Raw genomic sequence first — 15,979 nt, 5'->3', positions numbered from 1 at the left:
GACATGTCATAATCATTTTACGTCTAGTCTATGAGACCAGGCTGACTACACAGTTCTATAAGTTTCTCACATGACTACTTGTGTTTTTTTAGAGTTCCTCTGTATAGAGTGGTGTGTGTGTGTGTGTGTGTGTGTGTGTGTGTGTGTGTGTGTGTGTGTGTGTGTGTGTGTGTGTGTGTGTGTGTGTGTGTGGTGTGTTTGCATTTGTGAACCACTTCCCATTTTAGTCATTTAAATACATACAGTTTGTGAGTTTGCCTAAGGATACCAAATAGTTGATATCAACATTAGGAAAACTTTATATTTTCATAATGTTCCGAAGTAATTGAGATAATATCACGTGAGGATTAGCCACTTATATCAACCATGGCTTAGAAATGGTACAATGAACTACTATGCATTCATGATGCCATTCATGATGCTGAGAAACATGGACAAAGTCCTGGAAAGGCCACTGTGGTCGTTAAAGGGCTAGCCTAACACTCGTTAACAACCATTAGCATTCACAGCACCATCCACAGTGCTCTCAATGGCATTGTTGACAATTTGTTTTCCACCACAAAAACTGCCGTTTGAAAAGGAGAGGGTGTGTAATTGTCCGTCAACCTGTAGGAACTGTACACAGATCAGAGAAGAGAACTCCATGTTTGTGAGAGAGGCCCTAACTTGGTTCTCTGAGGTGGTATAGAACTAAACAGCTTCTAATAATATTCCTGTGTGCTCTGCCCTCCAGCAACACTTGGCTGAGAAAAGGTTGTCACTTGTTTTCTACACTTGTCTTCAGTGTTGGGGAACCTACTTTGAAAATACAGTTTACAAAGCTACCAATTACTTCACACTGGAAGAAGTTAAGCTACAGTAGAGCTACCCTTAAGAAAAATATTGTTTACTGAACTAAAGTCACTTTGAAAACGTAGTTCACCACATCCAAACTACTTAGTGAAAAATTATCATATCTAAATCAGAAATTTCATAGACTACAATTGCATGACCAGATCACTCTGAAGTCAGATGTTAACATAATGTCTAATTTAGCCTATTAAAAGTAAAATTATGTTTCAAGTGAGAATTATGCAGGTCTAATGCTGAAAAAGAAAGTACATTCTTGCCTACTTCACTCATATTTATTTTAGCCAAAAAAGTAGTGCGTATTTACAATAGTTAGCTACACCACTATATGGCAAAAAGTAATTAACTACTGAAAACACTACCTAGATTTGAATTGAGTTAAACTACCACCAAGCTACTTCAAAATGCAGTTAAATTACTAGTTGAACTACATGTAGTTCACTACTCCCCAACACTTATTGTCTCTCTACTATGAAGCTAATGAGTGTGTGTGCGTGTGTGTGTGTGTGTGTGTGTGTGTGTGTGTGTGTGTGTGTGTGTGTGTGTGTGTGTGTGTGTGCATGCATGTGTGTTTGTGTGTGTGTGTACAAATGCCCTTGAAGAGAAGGTAATAGTGTTAATCATGTTAATTGATCAAATTTTCGATATATATTGTTACTTAATGTTACATACATACAGTGCCTTCAGAAAGTATTCACATCCCTTGACTTCTTCCACATTTTGTTGTGTTACAGCCTGAATTGATTAAATTAAGATTTTACTACACACGAAACAACATAATGTAAAAGTGGAATTATGTTTTTAGACATTTTTACAAATTAATTAAATATGAAAAGCTGAAATGTCTTGAGTCAATAAGTAATCAACCTCTTTGTTATTGCAAGCTTAAACAAGTTCAGGAGTAGAAATTTGCTTAACAAGTTACGTAATAAGTTGCAGTGACTCACCCTGCATGCAATAATAGAGGTTTTTAATGACTACCTCATCTCTGTAGCCTACACATACAATTATCTGTAAGGTCCCTCAGTCGAGCAGCGAATTTCAAACACAGATTCAACCACAAAGACCAGGGAAGTTTTCCAATGGCTCGCGAAGATATACAGTTAAAGTCGGAAGTTTACAAACACCTTAGCCAATTACATTTAAACTCAGTTTGTCACAATTCCTGACATTTAATCCTAGTAAAAATTCCCTGTTTTAGATCAGTTAGGATCACCACTTTATTTTAAGAATGTGAAATGTTAGAATCATAGTAGAGAGAATGATTTATTTCAGCTTTTATGTCTTTCATCACATTCCCAGTGGGTCAGAAGTTTACATACACTCAATTAGTATTTGGTAGCATTGCCTTTAAATTGTTTAGATTGGGTCAAACATTTCGGGTAGCCTTCCACAAGCTTCCCACAATAAATTGGGTGAATTTTGGCCCATTCCTCCTGACAGAGCTGGTGTAACTGAGTCAGGTTTGTAGGCCTCCTTGCTCGCACACATTTTTTTCAGTTCTGCCCACAAATGTTCTATAGGATTGAGGTCAGGGCTTTGTGATGGCCACTCCAATACCTTGACTTTGTTGTCCTTAAGCCATTTTGCCACAAATGTGGAAGTATTCTTGGGGTCATTGTCTATTTGGAAGACCCATTTGCAACCAAGCTTTAACTTCCTGACTAATGTCTTGAGATGTTGCTTCAATATATCCACATAATTTTCCTGCCTCATCATGCCATCTATTTTGTGAAGTGCACCAGTCCCTCCTGCAGCAAATTACCCCCACAAGCTGCCACCCCCGTGCTTCACGGTCGGGATGGTGTTCTTCAGCTTGCAAGCCTCCCCCTTTTTCCTCCAAATATAACGATGGTCATTATGGCCAAACAGCTCTATTTTTGTTTCATCAGACCAGAGGACATTTCTCCAAAAAGTACGATCTTTGTCCCCATGTGCAGTTGCAAACCGTAGTCTGGCTTTTTTATGGAAGTTTTGGAGCAGTGGCTTCTTCCTTGCTGAGCAGCCTTTCAGGTTATGTCGATATAGGACTCGTTTTACTGTGGATATAGATACTTTTGTACCTGTTTCCTCCAGCATCTTCACAAGGTCCTTTGCTGTTGTTCTGGGATTGATTTGCACTTTTCGCACCAAGGTACGTTCATCTCTAGGAGACAGAACGCGTCTCCTTCCTGAGCGGTATGACGGCCGCGTGGTCCCATGGTGTTTATACTTGCGTACTATTGTTTGTGCAGATGAACGTGCTACCTTCAGGCATTTGGAAATTGCTCCCAAGGATGAACCAGACTTGTGGATGTCTACAATTTTTTTCTGAGGTCTTGGCTGATTTCTTTTGATTTTCCCATGATGTCCCGCAAAGTGGCACTGAGTTTGAAGGTAGGCCTTGAAATACATCCACAGGTACACCTCCATTTGACTCAAATGATGTCAATTAGCCTATCAGAAGCTTCTAAAGCCATGACATAATTTTCTGGAATTTTCCAAGCTGTTTAAAGGCACAGCCAACTTAGTGTATGTAAACTTCTGACCCACTGGAATTGTGATGCAGTGAATTATAAGTGAAATAATCTGTCTGTAAACAATTGTTGGAAAAATGACTTGTGTCGTGCACAAAGTAGATGTCCTAACCGACTTGCCAAAATTACAGTTTGTTAACAAGAAATTTGTGGAGTGGTTGAAAAACAAGTTTTATTGACTCCAAACTAAGTGTATGTAATCTTCCGACTTCAACTGTAGTTGGTAGATGGGTAAAAATAAAAAAGCAGACATTGAATATCCCTTTGAGCATGGTGAAGTTATTAATTACACTTTGGATGGTGTATCAATACACCAAGTCACTACAAAGATACAGGCGTCCTTCCTAACTCAGTTGCAAGAGAGGAAGGAAACCATTCAGGGATTTCACCATGAGGCCAATGGTGACTTTAAAACAGTTACAGAGTTTAATGGCTGTGATAGGAGAAACTGAGGATGGATCAACAACATTGCAGTTACTCCACAATACTTACCTAATTGACAGAGTGAAAAGAAGGAATCCTATACATAATACAAATATTCCCAAAACATGCATCATGTTTGCAACAAGGCAGTAAAGTAATACTGCAAAAAAAGTGGCAAAGCAAATAAATGTTTTTCCTGAATACAAAATGTTATATTTGGGGCAAATCCAATACAATACATTACTGAGTACCATTCTCCATATTTCCAAGCATAGGGGTGTCTCCATCACGTTATGGGTATGCTTGTAATCGTTAAGGACTGGGGAGTTTTTCAGGATAAAAGAAACGTTATAGCGCAAAGCACAGGCAAAATCTTAGAGGAAAACCTGGATCAGTCTGCTTTCCACCAGAGACTCAGAGATGAATTCACCTTTCAGCAGGACAATAACCTAAAACACAAGGTAAAATCTACACTGAAGTTGCTTACCAAGAAGACAGTGAATGTCCTGAGTGGCTGAGTTACAGTTTTAACAGTTCAGGCTGTAACACAAAAAAATGTGTAATAAGTAAAGAGGTATGAATACTTTCTGAAGGCACTGTAAGTGTTGTTAACCATTAACAGCCTTTGCACCTTTAACATTCATGTCACTGTGTTTTGAATGGAAGCAGAGGCCCCATGAGTTTCAAAACCACTTTTGTTTTGCTGCCACACATTGCCCACACACCCCTGCCAGAGGTTGTGATATTTCAACCCACTTGGTGTTGCTAAACAATACAGCTGTTGATATGAATATGAGAGCAGTACTACAGTAACAAGCATTCACAGGATGGCAGGTGTATTACGCAGCGTAGTGGGATTCGTTAGCAAAAGCAAGCCACCCTTCGGGGTGCACCAAGGAAAGTACTTGATATTCAGAGCACATCTTAATGTCCTTGAGATTAATAAAAGAAGCTTGCACCTTTAATGGAAAAGTGGTTAAAGTTCCAGAGACCAAGTGAGACATGGAAAGATCTCTCTTTTGAATCATGAAACATTTCACACAGTAAGAAATGTCATGTCTTCGTTGTCATACTGCTACATCGAAAGTATATGAGTGTATATACTTCACAATAAAATCAATTCAAAAGGATCACAGAAACATTCAAGAAGTTTAAAGTTTTGCAGCATGGAATTATCAAGAGTCACTTTAGTCATCTTTTTAAAGGTAATATAGAACCGGAGCAAGCTAAATAACTGGGATAGACTAGTTCTTTTGGGCAGAATGTGGGCATCTGTTTTTTCTCTACACGAACTGTGAAAATGTCATGGCAGCCACTAATTATTTTCTACACTAATTTTATAGCTTCACCAATCTCAATGACCCACCAACAACAAACACATTTCAAAATGCCATTTTGTCATGAGAATGATGTCTCCCTATGAAGAAATCAATGAAGGTTAAACACTTCATGAAGACGTAAGTGCACTCTATCTTCTCTATGTTTCCATATCAATAATTACAATACAAATTAAAATTGAATGAACATTGAAATTGCATCAAAAAGGCTGCCGTTGTGAGGTTCCAGCAAGCCTGAAATATTTTGTACTAACCCAAAGTCAGGTTAAGCAGATTTGGTCCTCAACATATGACGCAAATTCCATTCGCTCACCGTTGGGCCTGTCCCCAAGCAGTGCTAATAATCCTTCCTGCAAACAAGCTGTCAGTTTCACTCACTTTTCTCCACAAATGTAATACTTTTTACTGGAATGTAGCAGGGAATTAGCCATTGTGGCACAACCCTTAGGTAGTTTCCCCCCACACACCCACCCCAAGAATGGATCTGAGTGAAACCAATGTTAAACTCAGAGGACCAGAATCAATTCCGATAGCCACATCAATCACTCAGAAAAGGGACTTTACTTTTCTTTGAGCAGCCCAGGTAAACACACTGTGTTTCTAAACAGACTACTCCAGTTGCGCAAACATTTCACTGCACCACAGTGAATAGCCCTTATTTGATCACCGCTGTGGCACAGCTGAGGGGTTGGTACCACACCCCAGAAAGATGAGGTCAAACCACCAAGACAATGTAGTACCATCCAGGTCATGATAAAGCCCATACACTATCAGGTATCAAGGTAAGACCCAGATGCAGACCGTGTCAAAGTAACAATGTTTATTACAGCAACAGGAGCAAAGGTACAGGATGGCAGACAGGCTCAGGGTCAGGTCAGGCAGAGGTCGGTAACCCAGAGGTGGGTCAAAGGTACAGGACAGCAGGCAGGCTCAGGGTCAGGCAGTGTGGTCAGGCGGGTGGGTACAGGGTCAGGACAGGCAAGGGTAAAAATCAGGAGGACGAGAAAAGAGAGACTGGGGAAAAGCAGGAGCTGACACAAAAATGCTGTTGGCTTGACAAACAAGACGAACTGGCAACAGACAAACAGAGAACACAGGTATAAATACAGTGGCTTGGGAAAGTATTCACCCCCCCCCTCCTTGGCATTTTTCCTATTTTGTTGCCTTACAACCTGGAATTAAAATAGATTTTTGGGGGGTTTGTATCATTTGATTTACACAGCATGCCTACCACTTTGAAGATGCAAAATATGTTTTATTGTGAAACAAACAAGAAATAAGACTTGAGCGTGCATAACTGTTCACCCCCCCAAAGTCAATACTTTGTAGAGCCACCTTTTGCAGCAATTACAACTACAAGTTTGAGTTTTGCCCATTCTTCAAGGCAAAACTGCTCCAGCTCATTCAAGTTGGATGGGTTCCGCTGGTGTACAGAAATCTTTAAGTCATACCACAGATTCTCAATTGGTTTGAGGTCTGGGCATTGACTAGGCCATTCCAAGACATTCAAATGTTTCCCCTTAAACCACTTGAGTGTTGCTTTAGCAGTATGCTTAGGGTCATTGTCCTGTTGGAAGGTGAACCTCTGTCCCAGTCTCAAATCTCTGGAAGACTGAAGCAGGTTTCCCTCAAGAATTTCCCTGTATTTAGCACCATCCATCATTCCTTCAATTCTGACCAGTTTCCCAGATCCTGCCGATGATAAACATCCCCACAGCATGATGCTGCCACCACCATGCTTCACTGTGGGGATGGTATTCTTGGGGTGATGAGAAGTGTTGGGTTTGCGCCAGACATAGCGTTTTCCTTGTTGGCCAAAAAGTTACATTTTAGTCTCATCTGACCAGAGTACCTTCTTCCATATGTTTGGGGAGTCTCCCACATGCCTTTTGGCAAACACCAAACGTGTTTGCTTATTTTTTTCTTTAAGCAATGGCTTTTTTTCTGGACATTCTTCTGTAAAGCCCAGCTCTGTGGAGTGTATGGCTTAAAGTGGTCCTATGGACAGATACTCCTATCTCCGCTCTGGAGCTTTGCAGCTCCTTCAGGGTTATCTTGGTCTCTTTGTTGCCTCTCTGATTAATGCCCTGCTTGCCTGGTCCGTGAGTTTTGGTGGGCGGCCCTCTCTTGGCAGGTTTGTTGTGGTGCCATATTCTTTCCATTTATTTATAATGGATTAAATGGTGCTCCATGCGATGTTCAAAGTTTTGGATACTTTTTTATAACCCAACCCTGATCTGTACTTCTCCACAACTTTGTCCCTGACCTGTTTGGAGAGCTCCTTGGTCTTCATGGTGCCACTTGCTTGGTGGTGCCCCTTGCTTAGTGGTGTTGCAGACTCTGGGGCCTTTCAGAACAGGTGCATATATACTGAGATCATGTGACAGTGTCACAGGTGTCGTAAGGAGTGGACCAAAATGCAGCGGGTAAAGTGCTCATCTTCTTATTTATTAAAGGAAAACACTTAAACAAAACAAACAATGAAAACAGTCCCATAAGGAGCACAGACTATACAAGAAACAACCACCCACAAAACACAAGAGAAAACTAACCCAACTAAATATGGCATCCAATTAGAGGGAACGACAACCAGCTGCCTCTAATTGGAGGTCCAACCAAAACCCCAACATTGAAATAGAAAAACTAGATAAATACATAGAAATAGAAAATGTAGAACATAAACCAAAAAAGCCGAACCACACAAAACAAACACCCCCTGCCACGCCCTGACCAAACTACAATAACAAACAACCCCTTTTACTGGTCAGGACGTGACAGACAGATCATGTAACACTTAGATTGCACACAGGTGGACTTTATTTAACTAAGTATGTGACTTCTGAAGGTAATTGGTTGCACCAGATCTTATTTAGGGGCTTCATAGCAAAGGGTGAACACATAGGTACGCACCACTTTTCAGTTTTTTTAGTTTTTTGAAACAAGTAAAACAATTTCATTTCACTTCCCCAATTTGGACTATTTATTGTATGTCCATTACATGAAATCCAAATAAAAATCATTTTAAATTACAGGTTGTACTGCAACAAAAACGCCAAGGGGGATGAATACTTTTGCAAGGCACTGTACACAGGGGATAATGGGGCAGATGGGCGATACCTGGAGGGGGGTGGAGACAATCACAAAGACAGGTGAAACAGATCAGGGTGTGGCAATACACAAACAGAAACTTCAGGCCAGGCATTAGATGACCCTTATCCCTACAGAGACAACAATACGCTAACAAACTCCTCACTGCCTCAGGCATTTAGTGACATTATGGGCCAGTAGCTTCAGTAAATATGTATCAGAAATGATTGTGGTTCCTCAAGCATGTGGCGCAAGCAACTAACCGTGTAGCTCAGTTGGTAGAGCATGGTGTTTGCAACGCCAGGGTTGTGGGTTCAATTCCCACGGGGGACCAGTACGGAGAAAAAATGTATGAAATGTATGCATTCACTACAGTAAGTCGCTCTGGATAAGAGCGTCTGCTAAATGACTAAAATGTAAATGATTCCATTTTCACCTTAATCTGGTAAACCTTGAAAGTAGATGCGGTCAGATCTTCACCAGTAATGCAAGAGTGTATGTTTTCTGTCTGTAAGCATGTGGTTTCTCTATGCTGTACATGAACCAACATGATAATTTGTCCCTCGAGCATAGGTAACTGGTTATTTACATGTATAAACTGGGTGGTTTGAGCCTTGAATGCTGATTGGCTGTAAGCCGTGGTATAGCAGACCATATACCATGGGTATGACAAAACATGCATTTTTCCTGCTCTAATTACGTTGGTAACCAGTTTATAATAGCAATAAGGCACCTCGGGGGTGTGTGGTATATGGCCAGTATACCACGGCTAAGGGCTGTATCGAGGCACTCTGCCTTGCGTTGTGCCTAAGAACTGCCCTTAGCCATGGTATATTGGCTGGCCATATACCACACCCCTCTTGCCTTATTGCTTAACTAACATCTCAGTTGGTTATTTAACATCTCATGCACCTAACACCTGTTCCACAGGTAAATCAGGCCGCTCGACTAGATCCACGGCTGATAAGGACCAAGGACAAAGTAACACCACACAAGACAAAGTAGCACAACACCTATCCCCCATTACTGCAGATTTGTGAAATACAAGATAAACTTGATCGTCGTAAGATTGTGTTAACCACCGCTTGAACAACAGCCTTTTTCATCCGAGACATTTAACAGCTGCATTTACAATGTTTGTCCTGAGCCTAATCAAGCCTGTGGAGTTAACCTCATTTTGAATGTTCTTGTTATGTTAGAAAACCTGCAATGCTGATCAAATACTTAGCTTGTTGTTCAGCTTTAATTACTAAAAAAAACAAGCCCTGGAAAGCTGATGAAATAATAAAACTGTATTTAATTGATAAGGGGTGGAAAGAAGTTTTGTTAACTCATCCTATACTTGTATTTGTGGCCAAAGCACAAATTGGTGAGAAAAAAAAATGTGAAAAGAAATCCCACCTCAAACTTGCATCTCAAACAGACCATTCAAAAAATTCTTGCTATTTCCTAATAGAACATGATGTCATGTTGACTCATTGGCTGAGCCGGTTTACTCACTTGAATCTTTTTAATGACCGGTATACACCCACACCAGTCTGTTGTTGGGGTATGCCCACACCATTCCAAGACAGAAAATATGCTTTTTAACATACTTAATTACCATTTCTTTGGAAGGAAAACTATTTAACTCATGTTGTTGTTAAATATAGGTCCTATTTCATAGAAATCTGGAAACACTGGACAGTTACTTTGTATTACTGTTTTGATTATTTCCAGAGGCTACCAGTTTTACACTGTGAATGTATTATACATTCCCCAATACTAGGCTCTAGAAGCATGTGAAACAATCACCATACATTGTGACTAAGTGCATTCCCCTGTTTGTCTTGTACATGCTCGCTTGCTTGCTTGTTTAAGTTTGTTTGTCTATAAGGTAAGATCAAAATCTAACATTGTTTTTTAAATGTTGTTTCTCCAGTGTAAAATGTATTCATGCGTCCTTCACAAAGACAAATTTCGGCCTTGCTGAAGAAACCCCAGATCATCACTGATCCTCCACCAAATTTCACAGTGGGTGCGAGACCTGGGGAGGCCTACAAGCCACAGTGTCTTGCACCCACTGTGAAATTTGGTGGAGGATCGGTGAAGATCTGGGGCTGGAATTGGACAGATTTATTTTTGTGAAGGACGCATGAATCAAGCCATGTACAAGGTTGTCCTGGAAGAAAACTTGCTTCCTTCTGCTCTTACAATGTTCCCCAACTCTGAGGATGTTTTTCCCAGCAGGACAATGCTCCATGCCACACAACCAGGTCAATCAAGGTGTGGATGGAGGACCACCAGATCAAGACCTTGTCAAGGACAGCCCAATCTCCTGACCTGAACCCCATTGAAAACCTCTGGAATGTGATCAAGAGGAAGATGGATGGTCACAAGCCATAAAACAAAGCTGAGCTGCTTGAATTTTTGCACCAGGAGTGACAAAGTAACCCAACATCAATGTGAAAGACTGGTGGAGAGCATGCCAAGACGCATGAAAGCTGTGATTGAAAATCAGGGTTATTCCACCAAATATTGATTTCTGAAGTTAAAACATTAGCATTGTGTTGTTTAAAAATGAATATTAACTTATTTTCTTTGCATTATTTGAGGTCTGACAACACTGCATCTTTGTTGTTATTTTGACCAGTTGTCATTTTCTGCAAATAAATGCTCTAAATGACAATATTTTTATTTGGAATTTGGGAAAAATGTTGTCAGTAGTTTATAGAATAAACAACATTTTTAAACACATACCTATAAATAGTAAAACCAGAGAAACTGATAATTTTGCAGTGGTCTCTTCATTTTTTCCAGAGCTGTATATGTCCAAGAGGGACAAGGTTCCAGGTAGCTACTGTGGCTAATAGACAGTGAAGTTTCCATGCAATAGGTGCTGAAAGTCGCTAAGTCTGGAATGTAATGTTTGCTGTCTGAAATGTAATGTTTGCTGTCAGAAATGTGTTTTTACCATGATCAGGCTGCGGAGGTCAGTTAGGTTATTTTGTATTTGTATTTATTATGGATCCCAGGAAGAGTAACTGCTACCTTGACTGCAATTACTCTTCCTGGGGTCCAGACACATTAAAGCGCATCACAAAATACACAAACAAAAAAAATCTATAAAATAGTACATTCATTACACCTCTACATATCTACAACACAAATGTACACTGAGTGTTCAAAACATTAGGAACACTGCTCTTTCCACGACATAGACTGACCAGGTGGATCCAGGTGAAAGTAACGATCCCTTATTGATGTCACCTGTTAAATCAACTTCAGTAAAGGTAGATGAAGGGGAGGAGACAGGCCAAAGAAGGATTTTTAAGCCTTGAGACAATTGAGATATTTGTATTTATTTTACTAGGCAACTCAGTTAAGAACAAATTCTTATTTTCAATGACAGCCTAGGAACAGGGGGTTAAACTGCCTTGTTCAGGGGCAGAACGACAGATTTGTACCTTGTCAGCTCGGGCATTCAATTTTGCAACCTTTGGTTACTAGTCCAACGCTCTAACCACTAGGCTATGCTGCTGCCCCAATATGGATTGTGTATGTGTGCCATTCAGAGGGTGAATGGGCAAGACAAAAGATATAAGTGCCTTTGAATCGGGTATGGTAGTAGGTGCCAGGCGCACTGGTTTGAGTGTGTCAAGAACTGCAACGCTGCTAGTTTTTTCACACACAACAGATTCCTGTGTGTATCAAGAACTTGACACAACTGTGGGAAGCATTGGAGTCAACATGGGCCAGCATCCCTGTGGAACGCTTTCGACAACTTGTAGAGTCCATGCCCACGACTAATTAGGGCTGTTCTGAGGGCAAAAAGGGTGCAACTCAATATTATGAAGGTGTTCCTAATGGTTTGTACACTCAGTGTTTAACACCACCATACAACAATATTAAAATGTACGTGTGTGTAGAGTGCATGTGCTAGTGTGTGTGACTATGCACGTGTGTGTGACTATGCACGTGTGTGTGTGTGTCTCTTCACAGTCAGCGTTGTTCCATATGATGTAGTTCTATCTGTTTTTAAATCTGATTTTACTGCTTGCATGAGTTACTTAATGTGGAATAGAGTTCCATGAAGTCATGGCTCCGTGTAGTACTGTGTGTTACCAGGAGTCTGTTCTGGACTTGGGGACTGTGAAGAAACCCCTGGTTGTGAAGAGACCCCTGGTCGTTGAACTTGTTGTGGAATTCAGAGGCTAACCATTAGTACACTTGATGGGATAAGGCAGCGATACCACGTGACACTACACAAGTTCTAGCGACCTACAATTAGTTGTGTTAACCATGTAATGCCACTCCAAACATCAAACTGAACTGAATTTACTGAAATGAAACATTGAGTCTGATTAGGAAGTTTACAGATATATGACAAAGAATGGAGAATTAAAGAGATGTTACGCTGAGTAGCAGGCAGTAACACTATTGAGATGTAGTGTCAGGGTGTTTTGGTGCTGTTTTCAGCGTTTGCCTCCCAATTAGGCCAAAGGAATTGTGATGTCATGGAAAACCAGAATAGCCTTTTACAGAGGGGTGTCCACTCCTGCAGGGGACCAATGTTTCCATGGTCAGAAATAACGAATTAAACAACCAATTTTCGAGGAGTGCGCACACGTGCGTACACACAAGCACACACAAAAACACACACACACACTTATCAAAATGATGCTAAACCAATAAATGATATCACAACTCATACACAAATGTATTGGAGTAATCTCCCTTAGTGGGCCATTCATTGTTTTGAGGTCAGAAAATCTCTCAATTACCTCCTCTACTTAATATGTCTGTTTATTTTCATTACTGTAATTTACTGTACATTTGCCACTGTGTAAGAATGTGCTTGTTTGTGAAGTGCCTTGTGTCCATTGGTGTACTGTTTGTCAGAGTATTGAGTATATTACTGCACCACATTGCTCCACTTCTTTAAGCAGGACTGCAGAAATCTGTGGAACTGGCCCAGAACCGAGTTACTTCCTTGGCTCTTTAATGCTGAATGGCCATAGTGCTGTACCACATACAGACCACAGAAAGTAGTAAAGTCTAGTGATATACTGAGCATCACATTAAGATATCATATCAGCAGAAACAAGCACAATCATAAAATCAGCCCTTGGCCTACTGACTGTAAAAGAGGAAAAGGATCTTACCCAACAAGCTAGTGTGGAGCAGGTGCACCGCTGAGTGCCTGTCTGTCAAATGCCCCAGTGTTCAGCCTTTCCTGTGGAGCACGTTAGAATACTATCACACCCAGTCTTCCAAGAATCCTGTCCCTCCCCCAGGATTGTCTCCCTCTTCTAGAGTATTCCCACTCCGTATCTACTGTTCAGCTCTCCTCCTGTCTCTTCCTCTCCCTCCGACGCAGCAGTAGCGGCCGGGGCTCTGGTGTGTGTGTTATCCCTGGGAGAAACCTCTCGAGCAGCACACGGATTGGGGGGATTGTGGAAGCTGCTCTCTCTCACTGACGGAGCCGGTAAATGCAGCACCAGGGGCCTCTGCCTGTTTCTTAGCTGTATGCAGTATTGACAGAGTTGCTGGGTGGATGCTAACACAGCAGGAATTCTCACAGTGCTCGGCTCTCCTCCCTCTCCTCCCTCCATCCCTCGCTCCAATCCACTCCACCCCTCTCTACCCCCTCTCTCACTCTTTCTCTCTCTCCCACACACGTGCGCATACACACACATGCACACACACATGCACACATGCACGCACACAGACACAGAGACACACACACACACACACACACACACACACACACACACACACACACACACACACACACACACACACACACACACACACACACACACACACACACACACACACACTAAAGTCCCCTTCCTGGTCAGATCCTTTCAGCCTTGCCTTCAGATGCCAAAGGCCTGACTGGCCAGTTAAATCTGATCAAAGATTGGCTGGGATCCCCCCTGTACTGCCTGGTCTGCCGGCTTTCTTTGATTGTCTGCCTGCTTGCCTGCCTGCTTAATGCATGCATGTGTGCTCAACTGTATGCCTGCTTGCCTGTTTGTGTGGAGGATTGTCTGCCTACTGTAAATGCCTACTTTACTGGCTACTGGCTGGCTTGACTGCCTAGTGGGCAAAACTAATTGCAATGACGTTCTTAAGTAACATTATGGTCCCGTTGTATATTGGCTGTTAAAGGAAGTGACCAGAAGAACTAGTTGTAATGGTTGAACTGATTGTAATCTGGTTATCTGACCAGTTAATAACCAAAATATGACATCTTTCTAAGATGTTAGGGGAAAATATGTCTTCACCTGGTTGTAATCTGGTTTCTGATGTCTCTACCAATAGAAAAACAGTTTACAACCAGAAAATGACAAGATTATGACTTCCCATGCTAAATCTTGACAGCTGGCTGTCTATCTACATTGGTCAAAATTCTATATATCCCCTTTGCTTGGTGGATGGAATGAGAACGGGGCACACTGATAAGATGTCCTTGACATAATTTATTTGGGGAATGGGGCATAGGTGTGCTGGTTGCTCTGGTGTGGATTAAATTATGTATTGATTGTCAAATCCCCTCTGTAACTTCTGACAATGGCAATACAGTACCTCATATCATATTCCCTGGAAAGGAATTTATTTTATAGTAATACTGCACCAAGATACAGATGGGTCATTCTTGAATTGCGGTCTCTCAGCTTCGCAACCATGAAAATACTTTTAAATGACAGTTACACATCATACAGGTTTTTGTTTATATTGTTATACTGTTTATGACTGATACAACATAATGCAAGTCCTTTAAACAGCAAAACTTGATCTATATGCATTGTTTAAAGTACTAGGGGAAAGAAAATCTACCAGTAGTGATGAGTTGTTGTGACATGTTTTGTGGATTTAGAGATATTTATCTATTATTTTGAATGCTAGAAAGTATTTCATATATAGATCAATAGAAAAAAAGAAGTCTATTAAAATACCTATGTTATCATAATGCAAAAAAATATTTATAGTAATTAAGCTGTCATATTAGGTGATTTAGAATGGGACGATACCCAAATACAAATAAATACACATCTAGAAAAATGTACTTCTTTAATTGTTTAATACCATGCCCAAATGTTAGAGCAATTCAAGAACAACCTAGATGTATCTATCTCAGGGTATAGATTGTGTATTTCATGACATGAAAATGTTTTCTGAATAGTTTGGAATAAGTGAAGCACAGGAAGCTGGTGGCATCTTAATTGGGGAGAACGGGCATGTGGTAATGCCTGGAGTGGAATAAATGGAATGGTATCAAATAGATCAACCATTATTATGAGCTGTCCTTACAGCTCTGGCTGTAATGCTCAACCAATGCAAAAAAGCATAATTTGAGCTCGCTTGTCTTGCTGCTCTGCTCACAAGACCCTCTGCAGGTCACACAGTGAAAGAACAGCACTACTGTTTATGTGTGTGTGTGTGTGTGTGTGTGTGTGTGTGTGTGTGTGTGTGTGTGTGTGTGTGTGTGTGTGTGTGTGTGTGTGTGTGAAATGTGTTTGTATACATGTGTGTCTGTGTTATTGTTACTATAAGGGCGGCAAGATTACTTATCGTCTCTCTCCAAGGGCAGGGGGAGGGTCACAACATGACATCACAGTTGAATTTAATTACAGTAGTACTCCAATCCCCCCATGCCCCAGGGACAGCCAGCCACGCACACGCACTCCAAAAACCCAGATTAAAGGAGTGTGCCACATGGGTGCCTCATTTATGTGCTATGATCTCCAAATGTTAATGTCAGATGCTTTAAGTGTAGGC

The 15,979-nt window shown here is 41.0% G+C and overlaps 1 protein-coding gene across 1 annotated transcript in view; it reads right to left on the bottom strand.

Moving 5' to 3' along the window:
• Nucleotides 1-13,745, bottom strand: part of LOC115164868 (apoptosis-inducing factor 3-like) — a 31,642-nt gene extending 17,897 nt beyond the window's left edge. Inside the window, exon 1 of the mRNA XM_029717745.1 lies at nt 13,357-13,745. The gene's annotated coding sequence lies outside the window, so the exon portion shown is untranslated. The remainder of the gene's footprint in view (nt 1-13,356) is intronic.
• Nucleotides 13,746-15,979: the final 2,234 nt, after the last annotated feature.

Source organism: Salmo trutta, chromosome 27, assembly GCF_901001165.1.
Source record: "Salmo trutta chromosome 27, fSalTru1.1, whole genome shotgun sequence".
Lineage (NCBI taxonomy): Eukaryota > Metazoa > Chordata > Actinopteri > Salmoniformes > Salmonidae > Salmo > Salmo trutta.
This window is presented reverse-complemented; position numbering and strand designations above follow the sequence as displayed.